The following is a 6,797-nucleotide window of genomic DNA, read 5'->3' as shown; positions in this document are numbered from 1 at the left end:
AACGTAATCGTGATATGGGTACTAATCCACCTTGTAGTGGCAGAGATGGGGGTGCCTCCACTAGTGAGCAGAAGGAGGTGACGAACGCTGGAGTTAATGAATGCAAGATGTATAATAAAAGAGGGATGAAGGGGAAAAAAACTCTACATTTGGGAAGGGAGAGGGAAACAAGACTGAGAGCATTGAAAACTAGACGCCTAATCCCTTTTTTAGTATTAAAAAGCTGGTAGGTAACAGCGCTGGTGATCAGGTTGGCCCGTCGAGGTTAGATTCACAGTTGGGTCCAAGGATTCCACGTTAGTCAAAGGGAAGGATGGTGATTTGTCTAAGCAAGGAAGGCCTGAACAAGCTTCAGCTGTTGCAGAGAGAGAAGGGGAGACAATTGAAGATAGGCAAAGGGGGACCCAAAAGTCTACTAGGTTTGCTAGCAAGGGGAAGAAAGGTCAGCCTCCTGAAACACTTTTTAACTTGGAAGAGGCCCTTACAGATAGATGTAATGGCTCCAAGAAAAGGAAAAAGGTGAATGATAATATGAACCCCGCCATTATGGAACTCCCTCAAGACGAAGGTAATGCATGGAATGGGAATGACATGGTCCTCGTGACTGATGGTATTGCTAGAGAGGTTCTGATACCTCATACCCATGAAAATCTTTAGTTGGAATATCAGAGGCCATGCTAAGAGGCCTGCGCAACATGAATTGAGTCTTATCTTTAAAAAGTTCAAAACCTTAATTGGATTTGTTATGGACTCGATGATTACCACTCACAGGATGAAAGTGATCATGGAAAGATATTACACATATAGATATGTGACTAATGCTGAGGGGCTTGATGGTGTTGTTAGAATCTTATGCGTGTGGAACAAGGAGGAGATAGAAGCTTCTCATGTGGTGGCTAACCAGATCTGGGTTGGTGTCTCTTTTCGTAGATTAGTGAACAATAAAGTTTTCGTTGTGTTTGGTGTATATCTGCCACCAAAGTTTGAGAAAAGACAACAAAGTTTCTACCAACTTGAGGCTCTTGTGTCTAGAGTTGAAGGGCTAGTTGTGCTTATTGGTGACTTTAACACCATGTTAAACAGCTGTAATAAATCGGGATCGGCACCTTCAGCTAGCTCTTGCTTATCTTTTAGTCGTTTCATATATGCTTGCATGTTAAAGGAGGTTGAAGACAACAATAAGACGTTCACGTGGTCGTACCATAAACAAGGTCAAGACTCAATGCAATGCAAGCTGGATTGGTGCATGCTGAATGATGAGTGGAAAACTAGTTTTGAAAGGGAGGGCGGCCTTAAAGTTGAGACTACTATGTGCTTATTTACCAGATTAGGGACGCTAGCGATGATCATAGGGGTAAAAAGCCGTTTAGATTCTTTAAGCCTTGGTTGATGGACCAAAAAGGCAAAGTAGTGATGTTGGAATCTTGAAGAGGTGATGTTAGAGGATGCCCCATGTTGCATCTCCTTATCAAAGAGAATGGCTGTATTAGAATGGAATAAGAATTCCTTCGGCGACCTCACTAATAACATTGCAATTCTTCAAGCCAGTTTGGAGGGATGTAGAGATCGTGTGGAACAAGGGATTGAAGGTGCAACAACTATCTCAAGCCCTACTCATAGAAGAGGTTATGTGGAAGCAAAGAGCTCGTATATGCTGGCTTGTGGAGGGTGATAAAAACACAATCTTCTTTCATTGGATGACTAAAACTAGGCAAGCTAAATGTAAGATTAGAAGCCTTGAATGTGATGAGATAAAATATGTTCAAAGTTCACAGATTCTTGAAGTATGCACAAATTACTTTAAAAAAGTCCTAACTATGGATGAAACACAAGGGAATTTGTTCGACGGTATTGAAAACATAGTTAGGGTCACTGAGTCTGAAAATTCACAACTTTTACAGCCTATCTAAGAGAAGGAGGTGACAAAAGCAGTGTGGAGTTTAGATAAGGACAGTGCAGCTGACCCAAATGGTTTTCCTAGTTATTTCTTTTAGGAGTGCTGGGCGATGGTTAAAAATGATGTAGTGAGTGTTGTGCAAGACATGTTCTCGTCTGGGAAAATGGTGAGGAGCATCAATGAAATTATGTTTTGCCTCATTCCTAAGAAAGCTAACTCTAAGAAAGTCGAAGATTTCAGGCCCATCTCCTTATGCAACACTATTTATAAGATCATAGCAAATGTTATTGTTAACAGAATGAAGGGCATCCTTAGTCATATTATCAATGTTAACCAAGCCCTTTTTTTCAAAAGGGAGACACATCCATGACAACATTATGTGAGTGAATAAGACCATCAATTCTAAGGAGTTTTGGGCAATCTTATGGAAGATATTTGCTTTTCACTCCTCACTAAGGTGGAAAAGAGGTTGGTTGGATGGAACACACGGGTTTTGTCTTATGTAGGCCGGCTTTTCCTCATCTGATATGTGTGGATGACCTTGCCATACTATTGGATGATGGCTTTTAGATTGCCTAAGGTCGTCTTAAAGAGAATCACACAAGCTTGTATTAAATTCTTGTGGAATGAGGAAGACGGCTCTAGACACATCCATCTAATCAAATGGGAGCAATTGTGTCGGCCTCTAGAGGAAGGAGTTGGCATCAGAAGGCTGGAGGATGTCAACAGACCGATGCTTGCCAGCAGGTGCTATCGGATGTTGATTAGTAGGGACCCTTGGGCTAACCTTTATAAAGAGAAATATTTAAGTTCGCACACTCTTTGGACACTCAAGAGATCCCCTAATCAAAGCTGGGGCTGAAAAGGACTGCGATGAGGTTGGAGCTGGATACAAAACAAAGTTGAGTGGAAAGTTGAGAATGGAGAAAAGATAAACTTTTGGATTGATCGTTGGTCAGGTCAGATCCTTATCAATAGGACTGGTGGTAATGAATATATGCTGATGTGTAGTGAGGTTAATATCAACCAAACTCGTACCAATCAGGAAAGTCCTTCTTTTGCCTTAGCTGTGCATCTTGGAGTGTCCCCTGCCAACATTAGGATAAGGGATAGAGAGGATAGTTTAGTTTGGAGTGATGATGGCAAGGCGAGCTTCAAGGCAGGTGAGATTATTAATAAATGTCGTAGTCAGGGTGTTAAGGAGTGGTGGCGGTGGAAGATCTGGGTTAGCTACGCCCCGCCAAGAGCTGTTGGCACTCCTACATCGCTTGTAAAGGCAGACTGCCCACTGTTGATAGGATTCAAAAGACTGGGATTCATCTCGCTAATCGTTTTTCTTTTGCCATTGTGCTGAGGAGACTAATGCCCATGTCTTAATTAATTGCAAAGTTGCAAAGGAAGTTTGAAAGTACATTGCTGCAAAGTTTGATAGAGTGAAATTTCTCAAAGGTGAAATTGTAGAGGCATTCAAGCGATGACTTCAAGCTAGGATAGCAGGGAAGTGGAGGTGTCGGTGCTAGAGGATGACCTTTTTAATTGTTTGATGGAAATTGTGGTGCCCCCGTAACAGATGTCTCAATGATAGCCTTCAACCTCAGGTTGCTAAATTCAAAAGAGATGTTTGGAGGAACTCCATAGATAGTTTTTCCTCTATCAAGTGGACTACCGAGACTGAAATTAAGCTGAGGATTTGGCTGGAAACTGGTCTCAATAGTGTGGATACAATTGGATCTAATGGAAATGGGATGTCAATCAACATTCTTAGAGCTTCTACTAGGCATGGTCCGAAAATATCTGCATTAAGCTATGTAGAAAATGGCCAAATGGGTTGTGTGGTCATTATCAACACTCATGGAAGGATTCACGAAGGAGAAATGGCAGTCTTGGAACACATTCTCAGATTCTATAAGGATTATGGTGGTGACTATGTTATTGTTCCCCTTATCAAAGATTGGGTAAGGAAGACTAGACAACGACTGGAAGGAAGAAGGCTAAATACTAGCTGGACTGGGTATATTCATCAATTTCACATGCTAATTTTTGTAGAGTAGGGGGCTGCGATAGTTGACATAGGACGTTCGATTATGGAGCATGCTAATGATCCTCATGATTATTTTGCTGACTTGAAAATGTATATGCATAGACTGAAGGATACGTTTGTCCTCATTTTTTGGTGAAGGGTTGGGTCAAGCCTTTGTGCTTATAGTTGAGGTCTGTTTTGGCATTCCCTTATATATATCCATTTTGTTGGAATAAAGGTAGGGGGCCTAACCCCCAAGCAAAGTCTTTACTTCAATAGCATCTTCCAAGTATTCATGGTGGTTATGCGCATGACTCGATTTCTTTGTGCATAACCCTGTTGTCGTGGGTTCAAACCCTATGGTGCCACACCAAAATGCATCGCCATTTCTGAAAGAAGCACCAATGCAAAACGGAGCTAGAGACAATCATAACAAAAAAAGAAAATGACTACATATGCGTATGATCCATTTATGAGAGAGATGTCTTTGGTAATGTTAAACGTCACATTGGTTTCCATAATGTCTAGCCACTAGCAGCTAAGAATCTAAGAACACAAAACCCTTTCAAAATTTCTATGAAATCACCACATGTAAGTAGGGACCTACAAATGTTCACTAACCTTTTGCCTGTCAAATTTTCCGTAATGAAACCTTGCTCCAAGGAGGTGGAAATTTTGTGCAAGGAGAGAGGAAAACCACCATGGTTGTAGTCCATGAAAAATTTGTTGGTGGGAGGTTTGGCAACAAGTTCAGCTAACAAGGATCATTTGGTAACAACTGGAGAATGTGAGAATTACTGCTGCATTAGGCAAGGGTTTACACCAGGGCTGGTCATTGTTTTGGAAATCATTTGAGGCATAAATTACTGATTCAACATTGGAACTAATAGACAATTCATTGCAAGTTCCTTCTTCAATGAAGGGATAGGCTAGAGATTGTGGTTTGGGTGCTTAATTGCTTATGTTGTGCTTACTAGATTTAATTGGGTAGTATTATCTCTTATCTTGTAAATCTTCAGTGCTTCTAAAAGAACTGCACAAGCAATTAAATAGCCAAAATATGTAATTCCATGGCTAGGTGGACCAAGTTTGTTGCTCTGAGTGCATATCACCTTTGAAATTTTTGGGCTGGCAAGAACAACAACAATAGGCACACAAGCAAGTAAAATGGCCTTTGCCAGGGATACTAGGTCTCTCTTAATGTTGTCTTTTTTGTATCCAAGCATTGCACCCAACCTTCCAAATGCACAGATAGCTATGAACAAAATATCATTTTTCTTTACAACTGCTTGGTTCTTCTCACAGTATGAAGCAAGAAATGTAATGGCATCTCCACCCCCATCATTGGCTCCACAACAAATGCTACAAATTTCTCAGGTCCCTCCTTCAAGATAAGGTTCACCAAATTATTTGTGAATCTTGTGGAGAAGTCATTAGTTTGACTTGGTAAATGCTAGTGCCAGTAGTTTAGACATTTAGGATGCAACAGTACAGGCAGCTTAACTTTTGTATGTGATGGTGTAAGTCCTGAAACAACAAAAAATGTTGATTCATAATGTGCCTTTTGTCTTGTAATGAACACCTTTGGTATTCTTCCTAATGCATTTGTATTATATTCCAACTTCACTTGAGAATCATTAACTTTTGAACCACTGTGTGTGAAGAAAACCTTGCCCATCTTTGTTGCATTAAAGGTTTCAAGAAGTGCACTTGCAAGTCCAAGGAAGCCTTCATTGTTTGTGATAGAATGGTAAATGATTTACATGTGCAATTGCAGCTTCCACAAGTTAAGGTTCATTTCCACCAAGGCTATGCACCATAATCTTGCAAGACGGTTTTCCTCGTCGACATCATAAATGTGAGATCCCTCAATTTTTTTCAATAACTACTGGATGAATGAGGCCAGCATGTGCTGATCCTTGACTCTTTTCTCACTATTTACCTCATTCAACTTTTTTTGTGTCAATGTCCAAGGATGCTTCTAAACTGCCCCATCTTAAATGGAAGAACATATTGTTGACAATTTGTAGTAGCAAAAGCATAGTTGACAAGGGAATTAACCTTAAAGTTGGGCCTAAAGAGCCGACTCAAAATCACTTTTAAAAGTGCCAAGGATCTCTTCAGAACTTCCTTCTTGCCCTCCATATTCACCACACCAAAAGCGTATAAGCATGCCCACTCACATGGAGGACTCAAAAATTCCAACTCTCTCATACCAAGGCAACCCAAACTCCCAGTTCATAAGCACTGCCCATTTCTTTGAATTCTTCAAACTTCATCACCTTTTTGCAAATTAAATCTTTTCCAAGATCAGAATAAATGGTGCCAGCAGCTTGAGATGTCCGTGTTCATAATCGGAATTGCAAACATCTTGTCTCACCAAGTAGAACAGTAATTTTGGTTCCCATGCTTGGCCCTGTTAAAAGAAGATCATGAGGATGATGCTCAACAACTTTCTTACCATGATGTATATCACTTGTGGTAACCTTATCACAATCCTTCATAGTAGTATTAGGATGCCACAACAGTTAAAATCTAGGAGTAGGTTTTTTATTTTTATTTTTCAAGCTTGTTGCAATGCTAATTGAAACAAATAATAGTATACACATAAAGCCACTTGACGAAAATGCTACCACCACAAAACATCAATGCAACCGATGGCACAAATAACTTTAGGACTTGATTCATCTCTTCAATGAACAGCTCTGCAAGCATTGCAAATGTCTCCTCATCTGCACTCTTAAGTTTGTAGCCCTCATCAAAGCCATGAGATGTCATCAAAAGAGCAAAATCCAATTCAAGGTCGCTAAATCAAGACGTTTGGTGAGGATTTGCTTTGTGGAAATATGCTTTCTACACTTCTTAAGGGGCCGTTTGATG

The 6,797-nt window shown here is 40.4% G+C and overlaps 1 pseudogene; it reads right to left on the bottom strand.

Moving 5' to 3' along the window:
* Window positions 1-4,876: 4,876 nt before the first annotated feature.
* Window positions 4,877-6,196, bottom strand: LOC116249840 (gamma aminobutyrate transaminase 1, mitochondrial-like; annotated as a pseudogene).
* Between the last annotated feature and the right edge of the window lie 601 nt (window positions 6,197-6,797).

Source organism: Nymphaea colorata, chromosome 3 (genome assembly GCF_008831285.2).
Source record: "Nymphaea colorata isolate Beijing-Zhang1983 chromosome 3, ASM883128v2, whole genome shotgun sequence".
Lineage (NCBI taxonomy): Eukaryota > Viridiplantae > Streptophyta > Magnoliopsida > Nymphaeales > Nymphaeaceae > Nymphaea > Nymphaea colorata.
This window is presented reverse-complemented; position numbering and strand designations above follow the sequence as displayed.